This window comes from Manis pentadactyla, chromosome 11 (genome assembly GCF_030020395.1).
Source record: "Manis pentadactyla isolate mManPen7 chromosome 11, mManPen7.hap1, whole genome shotgun sequence".
In the NCBI taxonomy this organism is placed as follows: domain Eukaryota; kingdom Metazoa; phylum Chordata; class Mammalia; order Pholidota; family Manidae; genus Manis; species Manis pentadactyla.
The window spans coordinates 65,237,471-65,259,414 of NC_080029.1; the positions used below are offsets into that span (position 1 = coordinate 65,237,471).

The window sequence follows — 21,944 nt, forward strand, 5'->3', positions numbered from 1 at the left end:
TTTTTTTTACAAAAACTCAACTGCTGGGCCATCTGTAGTGTCTCACTCTCGTTTTCCCGGTGGCTGGGTGGCTGGCTGAATTCCCCAGGTCTATGTCCTGCCGTGTGGGAACTCAGGGGGACCCTCCAGTGGTGACTGCCTCCAATGCCCCAAGGCTTCCCTTGCTCAGAAGCCTCCCAGAGGTGGCACCCAGATCCCTGGGGGATTTTCTACTGGAAGCAGAGCACCTCTAGCAAACAGGAGTGCAGCCCTGCTGGACTCGCTAACCGGTCACAGCAGCTCACTTCCTAAAGAGTTTTTGAGGTAATTTGTGCAAATGGCATTTCCTGGAAACTCAGATCAGCTACCAAGGAGGGCTTGTGGGTGAAAATCTGAGAATGCTTTTCATGGTTGATTTAGGATTAAAGGGAGAGAAGTTTGTTGAAGGCTGCTTGGCAGGTCTAGAACTAATCCTGTAGGTAGAAAAGGACAGCTCAAGCTGGACTCTAGACCTGTCCCTTGGACCTGAGCCTCTCGGTCTCTCAGTGCCTGGGGTCCCTGGCCTGTTGTCCTTGGTTACCTGCCCCGAGCCTGGGGTTCTGTTCGGAAGCTTCCCATGGTACCTGCTACCTTGCCATCCTATTCACTTTCTCAGTGAGGCCACCTGCTGCTCCTGGATTTCTGGACGCTGTCTCCCCACCCTTCAGAAGGGCCAGGTGACAAATGTTGGACCTTCCTGTTGCTGGTGGTTGTGCTGGATGGCTTTGCCTTTTGTCTGTGGAGACCCTCTTGAAATCCTTGGTCTGTTTGTGCCTAGAATCCCCACTCATCCCCTGTGGGAGATTTTACCCAGTTCCTACAAGCCAGTCTTCATAGCTGACAATCGGTTTGCCCAATCCTGAGATAACCAGAAAGCAGTTGAACATAAATACATAACCGTGGCCAGAGCTCTCAGTAGTGGGGCAGGTCTTTGAAGAGAAGGTGGCCTTTAGAATTGCCATTTCACTTAGCTTTCGGAAGGCAGAGGTAGGAAGTTTCAATAAATTAAACATGTAGGTGTTGCCCCCAAGTGGCACAAAGGAGATTAGTTTCCCACAATCACTTTCTATTAATGGCACCTTAAAGACTTGATGGAGGTGGTGTTTTAAAAAATGACATCAAAGTAATAATGTATTTGGAAATCGGGGAACTCATATCTACAATTATTTTGGATTTGGCAGAGTTAAAATCCAGTTACCCTCACCCCAGCGCATGCACTTGTGCCCTGCCCCACCCACCCTGTCCCTTTATAGCCCGGCAGGATTTTTAACCTGGGATGAGTCTGGAGGGGGTTGGCCAGCTTCATGGACACACCTGGGCTACCTTTATTTTCTCTCCTGACATGATTGTGCTGTTCTGAGTAGTGTCCTGAGACCTTTGTCTTCCTCTCTTAGGTCATTAACTCACTTCTGCAAGACAGAGTACTAGTCTGGGAGACAGGAGAGTTCAAGTTCTAGACCTAGTCCAAGCCGCTAAGCTGGCTGACCTTGGGCATGTCCTGGTTTCCTCATCCATACATTAAGGGAAGTAACTGAAATACCTGAGTATTTCACCTTTCAATTGGATATGTCACCCTGTCCATTTCAGCCCTTCCTGCCATTCCTCTCCCCATTCCTAAGGGAAGCTCACAGCTTGCCTACAGCTCCTGCTGCCCAGGCAGGCCTGTCTCACAGGCCTGTGTGAGAAGTCCCTCCCTCCTACATCTCCCTCCATCTTACAGGCCTAGGGATTGGTTTATGACCCAAGAGAAGTTGCTTCACAAGCTGGCTTTGTTGTCAGGCTTAAATAAGATGAACTAGATTCATCTCTCTTTTTTGTTTTTCTTTTTTGAACAAAGGAGCCCCAAAGGAATTTTCTAGTTAACAGTAAGGATAGAAGAGATTCCAGACCCTACAATACTCAGCTGAACTTCTTTTCTATCCTATCTTTAAGACTTAATGCTCCATTCATACAATGCTCTTGCTTTACCTGGACAGAGAATCTTGAGTAGCCTTTGGGAGTGAGAAGATGAAGCTTCTCTTCAGAATTTCTAAGAGTTAGTGGGAGAAACAGACAAGTAACCCACCTTCAGCCTGTCGCCACTTCAGGACCATCTAATATCCTAGAGGAAGAGGGAGTTAGTCTCAGATCTGCTTCTGGGCTACCCACACTTCAGCTGTCTTCTCTATAGTGTGTTGATAGAAATCCAAGTTCAGATTCCAGAACTGCCATTTACTGGCTATGTGCTATTGAACAAATAACCTCTCTAGATCTCAGTTACCACACCTGAAAGATGGAGATAATGATCACTGATATCTCATAGGACTGCTGTGAGAATTATGTAGGCACGATACTTTGCTCTGCTGTTTAACTCCTGGCTTTTGAACATGACTATATACCTGGGGAAAGATCACTCTTTCATACCTCTCTACTGCTTCAGTGTGTGTTTTACAGTTGTTATCAGCCAGCTGATTAGGGGTGGAACCCAAGGAACAGAGGAAAGGGGCCTGCCCCAAATCTTACAGCACATTCAAGGTAGGAACAGACACAGGATTTTCTTCCTTTGGCTCTTGGCCTAGTTTCTTATTCTTCCTTATATTGCCTCTCTGTATGAATGTGCATGTGTACATGTATATGTGTGTGCATGTGTATGCATTAGTGTGTGAGCATGCATGTGTATGTGAGTGTGTATAGATTTCAATTTCTATAAAGTAGGCACCAGCTGATAATTCTGTTATGGCTCAGTGGAAAAGAAGCATCCTGAGTCAGTGTGGAGCTTCCACGGGAGGAAGACGGGTTCAGGGATGATAAATTCCTGGCCCTGACAGCTTTTAGTCTTTTCTGTCTTGATAGAAAAAAATGCAAATAAATAATCAATAAATAAAATTCACATAAACATAAGAATTACCACAGAGTGGTTTTTGAAAGGAAAAAAAAAGTTGAGCTTAGCAGATCTATTTCAAGATGATTTAGCAGGTAAGAGGGAGTTAGCTCCGATTGTTTTATGTCTCAGTCTGTTAGGTACTGTACTATGCGACAGATCCATTCTAATTTATACAGTTGTTCAGCAAAACTTTTGTGGGTTTTTAAATTGGCTGTAATGTTTAGCAATTGGAATATAAATTTATTCAAGCCTCTTATTTGGTTGCCTCAATGGCGCATTACAAAGTATTTTATAGTGTCGGATCTGCTTAAGTTTTACAACCAGCCTCTGTTGTTGGGTACTTTGTACAGCTGGTGCTCTGCGTGGGGCTCTGGGCCCTGCCTCCGATGGGTCCCCAGAGCTGCTTCCAGGCACCAGAGAGGGGCTCCCCAGGTGAGCCCGAGTGTCAACATCCCTGTTTCTTTTATTGCCTCCTTTTCTGGGACTCCCACCCACTGTGTGGTCCGAGGCAGCAGATACTAGTGAGACTCAGTCCCAAATGGGTGCCTGCCTGTCTTGTCCCAGCTGTGATGAGTAATACTAAATTCTCAAACTGCCTCCTATCATGGTTTCTTTCCTTTATTTCCAACTTTCTTGACATAGTGGAATAGTAGAGCCAGTCTTCACTTTTGCACCAGCTGCTTTGCTCTTTGTGATCTGGCTTCCACAGAAACTACTTCCTCACAGATCCATGACCTCTGGTTGTCAGACTGAGGGCCTGTGTTTCTGAGTTTCTGCAGCACTTGACATTGGACACACTTCTTTCTCGATATCATTTTTCCCTTGATCAACCTGACATAATTGCTATGTCTCCTGTTCTCACTCATTCTTCTCTGGACCCCTTGTCATCCCATGCATATATGGGAATTGCTGGTCCTCCCCATCCTATGTGGTGATGTGCAGAGATGATATCTCTATACATTGCATCTCTGTTCACTTCCTCCTCTGAACTCCCCAGTGTGTACATTTCTTTATGCTATTTATCACATTTTGCTCTATACTAACAGGTATAGATGGGCTCCCCTTTGCCTAGGACTGGAAACTCCTGGAGGGTAGGGACATTGGTTGATACAGCTTTGAAATTCAGGTGCCTGGCTCACAATAGATGTTTGATAAGTTAACCCACTTTCAAATGTGTTTTTTGAGATGGGAGGGAAGAGACTTTTTGGAAGCTACAAGGAGAAGGAAAGGACTAGAGGGAGATGAAGCTGGAGAGATAGGAAAGGATCAGAGGAGGGAGATAAGTTCAGAATTCTTTGAGGATTCTGGGTTTTACTCAAAGAACTATAACACAGGATTTTAGATGTGGGAAATGACCTGGCAAAATTGGTATTTAAAACTATTTTTCTGGTTGAAGTGTGAGACTAGAATGGAGTAGGGCTGGCAAAAGATGATGGTAGCTTAGTTTGATGAAGGCAGCGATCCATCCAAGGGAAAGGGATTTGGAAACAAAATGTAGGAGCCAGAATGGACAGGAATCACAACTGACTGGATATGAGGGATATGGGAAAGTGCTTGCCACATTTCCTACTTAAATACCTGGCTGCATGGGGGAGTGTTGAATGCAGTGATGAGAGACTGTTGGAGAAACATGTTTAGCAGTGTGGTGGCCAGTGGCAGGGGTACAGGCAAGGGGAGAAATAACTCAGTTTGGGATGTGTTGACCCTGACGTGCCTCTGAGATATTTAGGTGGAGGTGTGTGTGGGCCTACAACTGAAATATTATGGATGTGGAGATGGCCACTGGGTCCTTGTGAATAGAGCATGTAAGAAGGGAGTAGAATAAGAAATAGAGGCCCTGGACAGAGCCTGTAAGATTCTAGCACCTAAAAGCTGGGAAGAGAAAGCAGAGTCAGCCATGAGGCCAAGGAACCATTTGGTGTTACTGAGCCTGAAGGACAGTGGTGCTTCCACAAGTTCAACTACTTCACAGGCTGAAGAGAGCTGAGGACCACTCAGTGGGGTAGTGCCGTCACGTTGGCGGCATTGGCCAGAGCAGACTGGGTGGAATCTGACTGGAATGGGCCAAGAAGTAGATGAGCAGTGAGGGGACACAAACTGTGGGCTGTAGAAAGCTCCATGGAGAAGTTCTGCTGCCAAGGGGAGAGAGATGGGGGCTCCTGGGGCATATGAGATGTGGGGGAGGTTTGGCTTTGTTTACGTATATTTATTTTTAAGGTAGAAGAAACTAGATCATGTTTCAATGTGGGAATAGAATGGGCCAGGGAGAAGGGGGAAGATGAAGAGGCACAAGTCAGGTGTGACAAATGATGACTAAGAGCATCAGGTTCCTGAGAAGGTGGGAGGTTGTGATTGCCCAGCTGCACACTGAAGGGTTGGCCACATGCCTGAGGAGGGGAGCCTCTTCACTTAGAACAGGAAAGAAAGAGGCGCTGATGAGTACAGCACAGAAGTGTGGTGACCGTAGGACGATAAGGTGTCCTTTAGAAAGGTCTTACTTTTCTCTGTGGTATTAATGTGCAGCTAAACTCTGTTATGAATGCTAACAGTTACCACAACAGAGCAGCTACCAGTAATGACTGTTAATGTGCTATAGTTTACAGTCAGTTAACTGAGTTGTAGTCTGTAACTCAGTCAATCCTTGTAACAAAGCTATTGGATAGGTTCTCATATTACAACAGATGAGGAAACTGGGGTTCTTGGACATTAAGTGACTTGGCCAAGGTCACAGTTAGTAAGTAACAGAGCCAGGACCTGAACCAAAGCTGATTCCCGAACCCCTGCTCTTACTATTACTTTTATGATTATATGGCTGTCATATTACAGGGACATGATGGACCCATATTTTTTAAAGTGCACTATGTACTTCATGCTGGTGGGGAAAATTTGTGGTATTCCAGAAAGGCTTTAACTCTTCAAATCCTAGGTTACCTGAACTGCATGCAGCTTTATAATACTGGGAAGGAATGGAGCTCTTCCCACACATTGTGTTCTGAGATGCAGTAACCAGGGGCCATAGTCTTGGGTAAAAGTCTGTTCCCTGTCCTAGCAGGAGGACAGCGAATATTTATCAGCACCAGAACAGTTAATGATGCTTGCAGGTTTAGGTTTCCTTCTCACAAAGGGCTCTTGGGATTTTGTTGTGATCGGTCAATGCACACTCTGCCCTCTTGTGGCCAAGCTCTCACCACCCGAGGGGCATCCCCCGAACCCCTGCAGGGCGGGGGTGCGCAGCCGCCCTGGGCTTCACAGTCTCTCTGTTGAAAACATTCTCTTGCCTGTATTTCTGAGTTCTTTCCATTCAGCGGTCTCTCTCTCCATGCCCTACAGAATGCACTGACCGACTGAGAACCCAGCTGTCCCAGACTCCAGTGCCATTTCATAGCCACGCAGCCTTGTGGAAGTTGCTACTGGAATGTGGGCTCTGGGCAGAAAGACCTGGGCTGCAGGCCCAGCACACAAACCCACCTGCAACACTCAGTTTCTTTCCCTGTCACATGGGGAAGATGTTCCCAGCCTCAGGATGAAATGGGCAAATGTATATAAACGGCCTGGCACATCGTGATTGCTGGTTCTCATCTTTCTGTGGCCTTACTCCCGGGGAAGATCTTCCAAGAATAAGGGTGAGATATCTCTGTGATGATAGTTTAACTGGGCAGCACTATTATAATGGTCTGTGTTTTGCTCAGATCCCCACTGGACAATGAGCTTTTGAGCAGCTAGAGATCATCTTTGTATCCCTGACTGCCCGACACATAAGCCGTTCAACAGATCTTTGTTGAACAAATAAAAACTGAAGGTGTAAGCCCTAATAGCAAGCATCTCAGGTCATTTCTTAGGCACACTGAATTTTGAGAACTACTCTAGAAGTTCTACTTTTTAGGAGTTTAGCCATGGATAGAATTTAATTTGGGCCTTATTTTTGCTCTCTATAATTTGCTTCATATCTGGTGACTTTTGACGCTTACTGGGAAACAAATCTCATGACCTGTGACCAGATACTTTGTGAAAAGGGCTGGTACATGTGTTTATGGAATGGGGTCTGATTTAAAGCAGGAGGCAAGGGCTTGAATTTGGTTTATGGTTAAGGGGATTACTACAAACAGTTAGCATCTGAATTGCTTCCTGTACCCTTGAAATTTTTTGAAATGAACAATGTTGACATTCAAAACATTTTTTGAAGGTTATTTTTTTTTATTAGAAGTGGCCCTTCTTGTCTCCTTACACTTTCCTTGATTCAATGACTCTAGGTTTCCAGAAGAGCTTTTGGAGTTGATCTGGCCCCCTCTAGTTCCAGGAAGGCTTTCTGAGAATGTTCTTTTTCCTTTGGACCTTCTTGGAATATCAGTTGTACAAATGCAGAAAAAAGCCCAGGCTTTACTCTGGGCTTGAGTTGCCAGCATGCTTCTATAGAGCTTTGTCCCCAGAGAAAATGCCCCCTGAGACTGCAATCTGGGGGTAGATGTCTTGATCACAGCAACATTTTGATAGTTCCTGCCTCAAGTGACTATTGTAATGTTAAAGTTTCAGAAGCTCTTAATTTGGGAAAATAAATCCCTCTTCTCTCCTGGAAGTTAAAACAAAATCAAAGAAGCCAGTCTGGCCACAACATTTAAGTGAGGCAAGAGGGTATATTTGAGCAGCATTATGTTGGGCGCAGCTTGCTTCCCAGTCCAGGGAGTGTTAATGCCAGCAGCAACGGTATTTATGGAGCGTTTGTTACATGCCAGGCATTGTGCCATGTCACATAATGGTATTACATATCACATAATCTAATACGATCCTCACAGCAGCAGCTGGGACGTGCGCCTACTGCTTCCATTGTACAAAAGAGAAACTGAAGCTTTCAGCCAATGAATGAATCGATAAGGATCACACAGTCAGTAAGTAACAGAATCAGGATTCAAACCCGGGCCCATCTGACCCACATTTTTAAAAACTGGGTGATGCCCAAGGACAACTACTTTTTTCTGATGGTGGTCGAGGGAGATGTTAATGCTCTGCCAGCTGTAGCTCTCTGGGACCCACTGAAACTGCTGCTTCGACAATGTGGGCTTTGTAATGCAATCAATACCTCCTTTCAGTTGGATGTCTTAGGTGGAAATTTCTCCCCACCCAAGTCAGTTTCAGTCTTGGTCTGAAGATTTAGTTTATGTTGTAGAAATTCGGTTGACTTGTCCGTTATCTTTCGGTGGTCCTGACATGTTTCTTCCCCTTCCTTTTTTCCCTTCTTTTTCTTTTCCTATAGAGAGTATTCTCTTTCAATCTTGCTGGGTGATTTGGCACCATTTATTCATTAGTGCAAAAGGCTTCTCCATTTAGAAACTCAGTATATCATGGACTAAGGAGAGTGTTGGAGGCAGGCCCGGTGGGGGGATGGCAGAAAGCCTGTAGATGAGTTGAAGTCATGGCTGAACACCATTCAGCAGGCAGGAGGGATGTAGAAAAAGAGGTGGAAGTACCAGGGCAAAGGCAGGGTGGAGGGGCAGGAGCATGAAAAAGTGCCAGGAATGAATGCAGAAACAAAATGGTCTTTTGTGAAAACACCACAGCTCACATTTACCACAGACCTGTTTCCTGCTGAAAAGGTTATGTGGAGAAGTGAAGTATTTCGATGCTGGAGTGTGGGCCAAGGTCAAAAATCTTGCTGGTCAGGCAGGTGGCTTGGTAAAGGTGCACGAGGAAGGAGAAAAGCAGCTGGTTTTCCTCTGAACTGAGAAGAGATATCAGCTTTATGGTTAGCTCTGCATCTGCAGTTTGCAGCGTGTTGGAGGCTGAGCCTCTCTGTGACCTCCCCTTGGGTGTAAACTTCTTCTGCTTGGGGTGCTGTCAGTGATGCCCCTGGTATGAGGTGACCTTCTCTAGGGTAATTTTGCATCATCTCTGGGGATTTTGAGTCGACTGTGAGATTTTGTACTTGCTTACTCTTTCTGAGAGAGAGCAGTAGAAGGAATAAGCCAGGGTGGCAGGTGGAGGGTGGTGGTGAAAACTTTCCATCATCTCCTGTCCTCAAATTTCAGAGCAGTAATGAAAAATCTGGGTGCAATGCTGATGGAGGAGAGAGGCTTGTTCCTGGATGATTTCTCTCCAGCAAGAGCAGAGAGTCCTGCGCAGTGAGAGCAAAAGTGAAATCTGTGAGTAAACCGGACCATACAGAAAGACACGAAGGGAGATCCTGTGGTAGGCAGAACTCTCAGACAGCCCCTGATAACCATGCCCCTATATCAGCCGCTCCCCTCGAGTGTGGGCAGAACTGGTGATGGGCTCCCAGCCCGTGAAATAGGGCAGAGGTGTTGGGCCGCAGCTCCCATGATTATGTCACCTTACATGACAGAGATGAAGGGGTTGGGCAGGTGTGGGAAGAGGCTTTAATTAAAAACAAACCATCCTAAATGGGCCTGACCCAATCAGTTGGGCCCTTGAAAGAGGGCCTGTAGTTCAGAGACCGAAGTATTTAAAGAGATTACTGGCCTTGAAAAAGCAAATGGCTTCATCTAGATAGGGTCACATGGCCGGGATCTGTGAGTGGCTTCTAGGAGTTGAGGCCCGAGGAGTTGAATTCTGGGCAGCCAGTGAACCTGGAAGAGGACCCACACTCAGACAGGATCACAGCCCTGGCTGGCGGGCACCTTGACTTCAGCCTGGCGAGACTCTGAACAGAGGATGCGGACTTGGTCTCCTGACACATGGAAACTGGGGGATAATAAATCTTTGCTATTTTAAGATGCTAAGTTAGTGGTAATCTGTTAGCAGCCCTAGAAAACAAACACAGATCCTGTGGTTTCAACTGAAATCTCAAAGAACCTTGAGGGTAACACCTACTTCAAGACTTTATTGTCATTAACCTAAATTGGAGCCACAAGTTTTCTCTTCTTCAATTACTACCTGTCATGATTCTGGAAAAACTACTTCTTAGGAAGCCCTGTCTTTAAGGGCTTTCCATAAACTTGCTTCTGGAGGCTGCAGGAAAATGAATAAAACAAAGAGATACTTCTCTGGTTCCATTTTGTGAGTTATGGTAGGCAAATTCCTGTGCACATTAGGAAAAACCTCTCTGTAGGTTTTTGAGCTGTCTCAGCAGTGGCTTGGTCAGGGAGCACATATGGAAGGCACTTCGGAGATGGCTGGCTCCCTCTGGTAGGTAAATCATCCAGCAACATGCTAATGTACTCACTGGGCTGCAGTCCTTTGCTCCTGGCTCGCTTAGACATTGCCTGGGGTTAAAAAGCCTCTCAGATTTTGCTGCTTTTTAGTCCATTTTTGTGGTGAGCATCTTCCAGTGCTTGGAAAAACGTGAGTTTATAGTTTAAACTATAGAATTGAGACTCAGAGGGTGTTGGGAATGGCAAGAGCTGAGTTGGCTGCGGAGTCACTGCCCTGGGCTGGGCTGCACTGCACGTGTTTACAGAGGTGGCCTTCCAGTAACAGCGGCAGCCTCACTCTGCTTGCATTGGCATTATCAGGCTCAGCACTATCTACCGGGATGTCTGTTCAATGATAAAGCCTCTTCTCTTACACAGAAAGAAAATGGAGGGGCTCCTCCAGTAGGCCTTCAAGCTCTGGGCCAAGGTCACAGAGCTTGCTAGAGCTAGCAGCAGAGCTGGTTCCGGAAGAGCAGCCTGCTGGATTTCTGTGCTCTTCCCCTCCCAGCTACCACATAAGGCCAAATGCACAGGGTCGAGGGGTGGTGGTGGGGGAGAGCAGAGGCAGAAAGAAGACGGTGGCTTCTGCCCAAGGACTCCGGCAGGTCAGCAGCATCAGCCAAATTCCAGCCCAGTCCTCCCGTCCATGCCCACCCTGGCTGCCATCAGGCAGCCCTGAGCTCCATTTCTTTGTCGTGCACACTCTTTCTGATGGCTTCCCTGCCTAATTCCCTCCAGTGTAGTTTTCAGCTTCACACTTCATGAATTTTATTCGCAATCAATAAATAAACCTATTATCATCCAAATTTCGTATTCTCCTCATATATCGTCATCTGTCATAAACCATTTCATGCAGGGGTCGGGTTCATTCAGCATCTCTCACTCACCTGTGTTTCTGAGTCAGTGACTGGGAGATGTAAACTAGAAGTGCAAGTCCAAGAATTCAGGTTTTGCTCAAAAACAGCATGTCTAAAGATAAAAAATCATATTTAGACATTATTATATTTGCGATTAGCACTGGGGGAGAGAAAAGTCATTACCTTGTCAGGCTCTCTATACTTATTAGAAGCAACAAGTATTTTGTTTTTCCATTCATACATGATGCATCTGATGGAAAAGCGGCTTTTCATTAAAGTGTGTAGTCACTGTGCTTGCGGCCATCTCTACCAATTTTGGTGGGAGTTGGGTGGCGGGACATTTGATCTGAGGGCAGCTTTGGGTTGGCGAGTAAGTTGAGGTCACAGTTACCTCTCAAAGTGTACTCAGAGAGAAGCTGAATCACACTGGATGTCTAATTAGGAGTCCCATTTTCTGGTTACCACCACGGCCTTTAAATTTTTTGGATAGATTTTCAAGTAGAGAGGCAAACACTTCATGACTGTGTTGGTTAACAGGCAAGGAATTTTAATCGAAGGGTTAGCAGCCAGGACTCGACATCACAGTTGACAGTTCTTGAACAACTCTTGGACAAGAAGTACTGGGTCTACACTGCTTCTCAACCCTATTCACACCAAAGATCTCTTAGATAGTGGTCATACTTAACAGTATTCTACGGGGAATGTTGATGTTCTGGGCTGGTGGCCATCAGTCCCAAGGATGAATGACAGGCATCCTGTGACCATTCACAGCACACTGGTTGGGCAGCCATGCTCTGAGAAGGAATAACTATGGACACCTCCCGTTTGTTTTGTGTGTGCTGAGCTTTTCCTGGGTCCCATTGATTAATAGAGAAGAAAGGCTTTTTGAATGGCATGCTTTGCCTCCCAGAAAAACATCACAGAGCTAATGTGATATGTGCAGGTCTGCTTTGCAGGCTTTAAGAAGGTACTCTATACTCTGGTAAAATCCAAATCAAAATAGGAGTGAAGCTGGTACCTGTTCTACTCACTTAAACTCATGGGTCTCATCATCTTAAGTAGCTTGATTTTCATGAAGAGGCAGCCTACCACTTTGAATATATTAGGGTTCTACAAACAAGCATGACTGCAGCAGAACTTCAGGGTTGAGAGAGGTTATATGCTGTGATTAATGTTTATTGGGGACTTACATGGCAGGAACTTATGAAATATTTTACACTCTTTCTCTCTCTTGTTGCTTACAACAACCTGGGGAACTAATCCCCTTGCTTACCCCAGTTTACAGAGGAGGAAACTGAGGCTTTGAGAAGTTAAATAACTAAGCTAGAAAGTGGATCAGCTGTGATAAAAAACCCAAGTCAGACACCAGAGGATGTGCTCAGGACGTCGCTGCTGCACACTGCCAAGAACACTGAGAGAGGGATGCTAGCCCTGGCCCTGGGGAGAGTTTTATTCCCAAAGCATGAATGTGACTTTCCTTGTTTGATAGTAAACCTGAAGACTATTGTGCTTCATAAAACTGCTCCTTACTTTCCCTGCCTTTCTCTGCCTTGGGCGAATTACTTAACCTTTGTACCTTGACACTTTATTTATAAAATAGGACAGTGATGTTGAATTTGTCAGAAGGCAGGAGACTTTCATCCTATAAGATCTGCAATGATTTTAGAAAAGGAATTTTAATACTTTACTATTGGATTGTGAGCTTAAAGCATAATAAAGGAGAGTTAGTATTTTCTTAGATGTAATTCATGGCCAGGAGGCCATTGCATTTATTGAATTTTTTTCAGTCCAATAAACAACACCTCTAGTCATTAAAGACCGTAATATGTAACTAGAGACTGCAGGGCAACTGAGATTACCCCAAGAAGAATGTTATCTTGAGAGAAAATTTCTTCTTAAGCAGCTGATGAAAGAATTCCCTTTTGGGCCTGGCTTATGGAACAGAGCTCTGATAAGGCCACTTCAGGGAGGGGCAAGACTAGGCCTCCTTTCCTCCTGCAAGGAGAGAGGGACAAGAGGGAATCTGGATTTCTGGATGACTTTTTTCCCATCCAAGTTTGAAGTCCAACTCCAACGTTTAGAAATAGTTGACCTTAGATAATTTGCTGAATTTTCTTATGCTTCAGTTTCTTCATCTATAAAACTGGAATAACAAGAGTATTGACCTTTGCATGTTGTCCCGAAGCTTAAATAAGGTTGTTACAAATATAGCTCTTATCTTGCACATAGTTTAAAACAGAGGTGGGGGATACTCTGTCCCTGAGGGTTTAAGGTGAGAATGAAAGGATGTTTGGGGAGAACAGGAATGTCTATGGGAATCTATTAAGTTGTGCAGCATATCTTCTCACTGGTCTCTCAAATATTCTTACTATCTTTTGGGGAAAAAAATAGAAAAGGAAAAAACTATCTACACTTTCACTACTCAAAATCAATCACCGTTAGCATTTTGACCTGTTTGCTTCTGGTTATTTTGGAAAGGCAAGAGAGGGCCATTAGGAAGGAGGAAGGAGATGATTCCTATTAAAAAAAATAATTCTAGATTCCTTATAAGGAATTCAGTAGGGCAGATAATACAAGGGTAACACATAAATCACCCCACATTCCACTCTCCAGGTGTTAATATTGATGGTAGGCAAACTCCGGATACTAGGTGCATGTGTTGTGGATGGGGTGGGGAGCAGACGGAGGAAACAGGTAAGATGTTCATAACTGTAAAGATAGATGATGGGTATATAGGAGTTCACTTTTGAGATTGTTTGAAAATTTTCAGAAGATGTTAAAAAGAGGAAAACTTAAAAAAAATGGAGTCATGATATATATATACTTTTAAATGAGTACGTAGTTTAAGTTTACTGAGTTTAAAAGAAGAAAAATAAACAAATAAAACTAAAGAAACATTGAAGTTTGAATAAATATCTTTTTCTACCACAAGAGGTGCTGTTTTCTAAACGAGCCCTATCACGGTTAAAAATAATTAAGGTAAACACTCAGTTGTGTGGAGTCCTAGATTTTTAAGTGGAATTCCATTATAGATAATATCTACCTTTGAAAGGAGAGCCCATGAGTATTCTCATTCACTTCTTCATCTCTTCTCCTGTACCTGTCAATTTTTGGTATGCTACACATTTTTTTATTGTACAGGTTTATAACGTTCACATTATCTTTGGTACCCATAATTTCCATAGTGGTATTGAATCAATATTGAAATGAATTCAACAAGACTTCTTTATTATTGTTTTAATTATTTTGCTGTATCTGTTAATTGGTTGGGTTTCATGATCATAAAGTTTTTTTCAAGAAGCTACTTTTTGTTAAGTTCTTGCACATGTCAGAAAGTCTTCCCATTGTACCCGGATGAAGTACTGGCTGGATATTTCTGAGTCACAAGTTCTTTCCATTAGAACGCTGTAGACATTGCTCCAATGTCTTCTGTCACTGACATCTGAAACCAGCTGATTTTTTCCTGTTACTTTTTTGATGATTTTGATTTGACTGTCTGGATTCTGAAGAATTCTCTTACTTGGTTATTTTTAATCCTTAAAGTTCAATAATCTAACAAGGATTTGTCTCAGTTTTGAACTTTCTGTGTCACATATCCCAGAACCCGATCTACAGTTTTAGGTTTTCATTTCAGGAGAATGTTCTTGTATTATATTTTTGAACACATCTTCTGTTTCACTGGGGCAGGAGGGATATTCCTCAAGAATCCTAATTCTCTTTATGTTGAATTCTCTTTTATGTTTTCATATCTATTAGCTTCTCATTCATTTATATTTGTCTTTTTCTTTTGCATTTACTTTATCTCACATCATTCCTATGTTTTAGTAATGAATTTCAAAAGTACTTAATCTGTTCCTTGCTTTTTCTAATTTTTGCATTAACTTTATGATATTGCTTTAGCTCTCAATTAGTTTTCTTAGAGCTACAATGTACATTTTCACCCCGATCTGTTATAATGTTGTCTTTGAAATCTTGATTTTACAATTTATTTCATTGCTTTAGGGCACAATGTACTTTTGTGGTTTGTTTTGCTGTATTTGTGTTCATAGTTTCAATACTGGTTTATTTTTATTTGCTTGTTTTATGTCTTGCTTATGTTTGGGAGCTTTGCCTGGATTTTCCTGTTTGTTTTGATATAATTCAGATGACTTTTTAAATCTCTTCCCACAATATCGCAAACCAATTCCTCTAAGCGACAGTATGAGACTGAGTTTCAACTTTTCCATAATATGAGAAAATACTAGGCTCTTGGGCTTAGTTTGAGGGTGCCAGTAAAGGGAGATGAACTTAGTGAGGCTGTCAGGGTCCCCTTCTGAGGGGTGCATGTGTGCTCTCCGCCAAGGTCCCTACATGTCACTGGAGGTGTGTTTAATGTCTCCTCAGTAGTGTGGGTTGCCCTGGAACTCTCACTTTGGCCCGGGTTGGCCCTGGCTTTCATTTTCTCAATTTCATGCATTTCTCTTAACAATAGTTTCTGTCAGGAGAGGAAAAAGTTAACACTAGCCACTTGGTTTGCTTCTCTCCAGATCTTTAGGTATTAGTGAGAATTCTCAATATTTTGTTAAAATGAATTGTTTAAATTCTTGGAGAGAGGATGAGGAATTGTTCTGAAATGGATTTGTACTGATCCTCTTTGTTTCGAAACACCCTGCACTGAGCTTCCTGAGTTAGATCAGGACCCTTTTTGTATTTGGTTGCTGTCATGAAAATTTTTTTGCCTCTTCTTTTTTCTCACTGGGTTAGTATTGGGACAAAAATTCAGTCAAGACTTTCAATCCGTTTTCTTACCATGAGCCTGGGTAATTTTCTGGTAATTTGACAAGGCTCACTGTTACTTTGGTTTGATTGGAATTTCAATCTCAAGGACCTTGAAGATGAGGAGGGAGGTAACAAGACACCTGAGTTACAGTGAGGTTGTATGTGAATCTGTGGGCTTAAAATATAAGTCATTTAAAGTCATTTCCACACATGAATCCTGAACAATGGCTATTCAAAAGTGGAAACAAAATGCAACAACAAAACAGCAATTTTGGATGAATGAGGAAACCATATTTTTGTTTGATAAATTTAAGGGATTTTTGTTCATTTTCAAACATCCCGATTTGTTGATCTGAAAGGGAAACTACCACAATCAGTAAAGATTTAAGGACATCAAAGTCAAACCAGGAATCATTTCTGGGCCTATCTTTCAGGTGAACTTGTGTTTTCCACAAGACAACATGGAGGTAGCTGGCTTCTGGGGGCTGGAGAAGCCCTCTTGGAACGGAGACAGTGAGGGGAGTCCAGTTATGCTGCAGGGAGAGAGGTGTGTTACCCGGAAGGGGCAGACTGGTGTCCAGGCTTGCAAAACTGTAGCTCTTCATACATGTAAAAATGGATTAACGTAACTAAAGAAATAATGTGTCCACAGCGGAGGGCTTGGTCAGCTGTGGGAGGCAGAGAAACAAAGAGAATCACCAAGGATTCCTTTCCTTTTTACCTCATGCCAGCTCTGTCCCTGGGAGCGGGAATTTACCGTCAGACTTTCAGAGTTCCAGTTCCAAAGGCAAGGGTGTCCCTGTTGTGAGCCTGATGTTCAAACATGAGCTGCATCTGATTCCCCCTTTTCTGATTGCATGTCCTCCTGGCAATTTTCTGGTTCCAGAGAAGGTTTGCTCATGTTGAGACAGAAGGCAAAAAACATACAGATTTTAAGTATTTCTGAGTCTTTCACACTGATTTCTCATGGTAACAAGTGTCTTTTGATTACCACTTGGTTTTCTCTGACTACAGGGAGAAAAGGAGATTGTCATGCCAACCTGAATAATTCTAGTCTGTGTGACAATTCTATTTCTCACTTTAATGTATTGCCAGCCTGATGCCTTCCTCAGGTCTTCTGTACATTTTAGTTAGCACAAGTCAGTATTTTCAGGTCTGATCGCCCCTGGACGTTGGCAGGAGTGAGCCCTGCAGGCTTCTCCTAGATAACTTGGATCCTATTTCCATCTTTCATCCCTCTCCATTTATGTCTACATTGAACACAGTTGCCTATTTGCTTAATTCATCTGTATTAAAGTGTGTTAAGGACAGATGAAATTTTATATACCTCTTGAGGAAATTTATAAAAACCTTCTTTGAATCTTATTTGTCTTTAGTTTTTCTAAAACAATAAGAGTGGCATGGGGAAACTGAGACTTTTTCTTGCAATAATCTTGCAAGGGTCACTTGCAAAGGTTGCATCTATGTGGAGAACCTGTGTCTCCTCTTTTTAAGTGTAGTGCTCTTTCTGTTAAATTTCCTGTCCAACCTAATGGTACTGAGGCTTTTAGTAGAAGCAGAAGGTTACTGTGTGAAGCAATGGGGCTAGCATGGGGCATGGATATCTGGAGAGCATTTGAAGGTGAGAGAATGCTTTCCTGTTTATTTGCTCGGGCATTTCAAATACTTGTCTGTCTTGTGGACTTGCTTGTCTTAGGTCAACTTGTTCTTTGGAAAAGCCAGGTAATGTAATAAAAAACAGAAACAAGGGTTGAAAAACCAACATCTGAGCTATTCAGAATTCTGAGAAGGAGATTTTATTGAAGCTGAATGCTTTAACAAACCTACACAATGAACACTGTGTTTCTTTTGCATAAACATAACCCCAGTTATGAAATTACAGAGAAGCCTTGTTATCTAACAAAATCGAGATCAATAGTTTAATAAAAAAGTTGAAGCATAGAATTTACTTTTTAAAAAACATAGAAAACCCACGTATGTACCAATAACATTTCATATTAAGACATCTAAATGTATTCATTTACACTTTGATATAAATTCTATACTTTTTTAGTGCAAGTCTACTAATTATATGTATAATCCTGCATCATTTTTCATCTAAGATGCATCATCTCCACTGTCCAAATTTCATTTATTTAGAGGGAGGTGAAAAATTTTAAGATGTCTCTGATGCAAACTGAGAGCAGACTCTATCTAGAATTTTTATTCCTCTCAATGTTATTGACAGTCATGAACATCAAAATTTTAAAGTGATTGATTGGCAAAATCATCCTTATACAGTATGCATCCTAATTCTTATAGAAATGACAGTTTTCTTTCTTTTCATCCTCACATTTGAATATTTATATGAAATTAAATAAGCGATATTGTTAACAACCACAAACATGACAGGTTTCTTCATGAACATTACTGACTCTTGGTAAGCAGAAACTGGTCATTCCCAGCCCTGGAGTGACCTGATGGAGGGAAGATTGCAGCATGCCCTGTGGACCAGCTGTCCGGAATGGAGGGTATCAGTTAGTATAGCTGGCCTGCTAGGTGGACGTCAGATAAGAGCTCCTACTCCATGGGCCTTAGGAGCTGTCTGGTCCAAACTTACCTTCTTCTGTAGTTAAGTCAGCTGGACTCCAGAGAGATGGACTGATGTGCAGCAGGCCACAGAATAAGAGAGCTATTATTTATGTTTCTGTTTTCTGACTCTTAGCCCAATACTTGACATTTTTTAGTGGGGATTCATTTCAGATATTCTTTTCTCCCCACCAGTTTTATTGACATATAATTGACCTGTAACATTGTATTAATTTGAGGTGTACAATATAATGATTTAATATATGTACATATTGAGAAATGATAACCACAGTACATTTGGTTAACATCCATCACCTCACGTAGTTACAATTTCTTTTTCTTGTGATACATGCACTTTTAAGGTCTACTCTCTTAGCAACTTTCAAATATATAACAGTATTGTTAACTATAGTCCCTAGGCCTTACAGTACATCTCCAGGACTAATTTGTCTTATAACTGGGAGTTTGTACCTTTGGACCACCTTCACCTGTCTCTGTTCCCCTAGCCCTCCCACCCCTGGGAACCACCAATCTATGTTCTATGTTTCTATGAGTTCAGGTTTTTAAAGATACCACATAAAAGTGAGATCATATGGTATTTGTCTTTCTCTGACATATTTCACTTAGCATAATACCTTAAAATTCTTATAGAATATTTATATTCTACATATTCATCCATATCATAGCAAATGGCAAGGTTTCCTTCTTTATGGATGAATAATATTTTACCACATATATATATATATATACACACTTTGGATATCTTTTCAAGTTAGTATTTTCATTTTCTTTGGATAGATACTCCAAAGTGGCCTACTGCACCAGGTAGTGGTTCTCTTCTAAATTTTTTAAGGAGCCTCCACACTGTTTCCAGAGTGGCTGCACCAGTTTACATTCCCTCCAACAGTGCCCAAGGGTCCCCTTTTCTCCGCATCCTCACCAACACTTGATGTTTCTTGTCTTTGTAATAATAGCCATTCTAACAGGTGTGAGGCGATGTCTCGCTGTGGTTTTGATTTGCATTTCCCTAATCTTTAGTGATGTTAGCACCTTTTTGTGTGCCTACTGGCATCTGTATGTCTTCTTTGGAAAAATGTCTATTTAGATCCTCTACCCATTTTTAAATTGAATTGTTTTTTTTTTTGCTAGTGAGTTGTATGAGTTCTTCAGATATTTTGGATTGTAACCCCTTATCAAATGTATCATTTGCAAATATCTTCTCCCATTCATTCAGTAGGTTGTCTTTTCATTTTGTTGATGGTTTCCTTAACTTCTTGATATGGACACTCAACATAAACTTTTGGTCATTTTTCTCTTCAAATACATGGTTATAGGTTTATATATTTTCCTACAGGTAATGCTTTAGCTGAATCCTACATTTTAATATATAGTATTTTCACTGCTGGTCAGTTGTTTTCTAGTTTCCATTATGATTCCCTTATGAGGTTTTTAAAAATTTTCCAACTTACGATGATTTTCTAGTTATTTTTTGTTATCGATTTCTAGCCTAATGGCATTATTGTGAGAGGAAATACTGAGGCTGAACATTTCAATCCTTAGACATTTGTTGATACTTATTAACATTTAGTATATGGTCAATTCTATAAATATTCTATAAGAGCTTGAAAAGTTCAATATTTTATTTATTGAGTACAGTGTTCCATCTATGCAGATCAAGTCATGTTCAAATCACTTATACACTTGTTTATTTTTTTCTTGTTCTAATCAATTTCTAAAAGAGGTACGTTTAGACCTTCTAACATGATTGTAGACACAAGTTTGTAGTTTTGAAATTTTTTTAGATTGTGTTATGTGGGAATACAAATGTAAACTTTTTTATTTCTGGTGAATGAAACATTTTATCATCAAGAAACCCTCTTCACTTTCAGTAATTTTATTTTTTGCCTTAAAACCTGAATCTATCTGTTTTACAAAGTATTTAAAAGAAAAAAAAAACAGGTGCTGTGGCTTTTAGGAACAGTTTCTTCCTCCAAATCCCATTCTACACCAAGGGGAAAAAAATAGCCCATAGCTTAATAGTGAAATTAAAATCAAGGTTTGAAACCAGGGAGACCTGAGTAATTATCCTGGTTCCATAATTATTAGTTATGTGACTTTGAACAAGTCACCTAACTTCTCTGAATCTCAGACTCTTCATCTGTAAGAGAGGGGTAACAATAGCACCCGCCGGTACTGGTTGTGAGGCGGCAGTGAGAATGGGTGTAAGGTGTTTGCCAGAGGGCCTGGTGAATGGTACGTGGTATCTGCCACCATCTTGTGATGACCTGCTGCTTTCTCTGCAAGTCGCAGTTCCTGTTCCTCACGTTAGGCAGTGTTGGAAGCATGCAGCTGGGGGAATGCCATGGCTCTGGGTGGCTGGTGGCTGCTCAGTAGCACCATTTTGGGTTCTTATTGCTAATCCAGCTTCCATTAAGGTTTCCTAATTCCACCCATGCCAGGCATCAGTGTCCCCATACCCCATCTTATTGTAATCTGATAGTGAAGTTCATGGGGGGAAGTTCCTGATTTGTTCTCTGGCTTTTTCACTCCAGAGGCCTGTTGACTTTTGCTTTGGGCTGTGGCCATGCTTGGTGTTTAAGGGAAGTTCAGATGATGCTTCTGAGATAAAGGGCTTCGCAGAAGACACTGCTTTCCAATAAATGGGAAGTAGAACTTCAGTGTGTTGTCTCTGCTGCCAGAATTTGTTCTATTTTTGACTGTGAAGTGCTCCTCCTTTTCTGTGGGATTCCTTCTCTTTTTGGATATAGGAGTTAGCTCAAATCCTCACTTGTCAACTGTTTGTAAAGAGTTAAAAGACCGCATTGCATCCCACCTTCTAGCTTTTTCCCACATGTGATTTCTCATGTTTTCCCATCCTTGCACTAGAATATGTAAGGAGTGACGCAGGTCAAAAGATAGTCTTTAGGACAGAACCAGGGGAGTTTCTTTAGTGATGAATAGCCAGCACCCAGTGAATCTAATAAAATAGATAGATCAGTTGTAAATTGAATTCAGTAGCAAAGTAAGTTCTCCCTACCCAATAACATGGCTTAAGCAGGATAGTCCATTCTATTTCATATAAAAGATGATCCAAAGAAGGTTGTCCAGGGCTGGATGGTGTGGTCCTCAGAGAACTAGGCTCTGCTCCCATCCCAGTCCATGCCTTCCATTCTTAAGGTCACTTTATGATTCAGTATGGCTGCTGGAACCCCAATTATTTTGGCTGAGTTATAGGTTAGAATAAGGAGGGAAGGTAAAAACAGAAAGGTGCCATTCCAATGTAGCAGATTTCTTGGAAATTCCGATCCTGTGTTCAGATCTCATTGACTAGGACTCTGTCGGATGGCTAGATGTAGCTTCAAGGAGGCTGGGAAATATATTTTATTTTGGGCACCACTGTGCCTAGCTAAAGTTTTGGGCTCTTTCACCAAGAAGAAAAAGGAGAATGGATATTGGGGGATCAGCCAACAGTGTTTGTTACAATGGCATTTGGTTATAGTGACTTAACAGGGTTGAAGATTCCATATGACTCAACCCCAGACTCATCCACATTTGGGAGTGAACTCACCCTTAGCCCTATGGAGTAAAGCCTCAGTGATACACTTCATTACCTTCTGTTTCTGTTTAAAAAATACAGACTATAACACAAGAGCTGCTATGAATTTATCAGAGAAGTCATGCCAAGCAAAGTCAATTAATTTCTCTGGGGAGAAATGTCAGAAAGAGTACAGTAAGTTC

At 42.1% G+C, this 21,944-nt stretch overlaps 1 long non-coding RNA gene across 6 annotated transcripts in view; it reads left to right on the forward strand.

Annotated features, from left to right (window-relative positions):
* Positions 1-1,389: 1,389 nt before the first annotated feature.
* The window catches only part of LOC130679526 (uncharacterized), a 101,766-nt gene continuing 81,211 nt past the window's right edge, over positions 1,390-21,944 (forward strand). For 2 of the 6 annotated variants that reach the window (XR_008992514.1, XR_008992515.1), the window contains exons 1-2: positions 1,390-2,532; positions 3,232-3,313. This is a non-coding gene — a long non-coding RNA (uncharacterized LOC130679526). The remainder of the gene's footprint in view (positions 2,533-3,231; positions 3,314-21,944) is intronic. The other 4 variants (XR_008992517.1, XR_008992518.1, XR_008992516.1 and 1 more) reach the window with 3 other exon arrangements.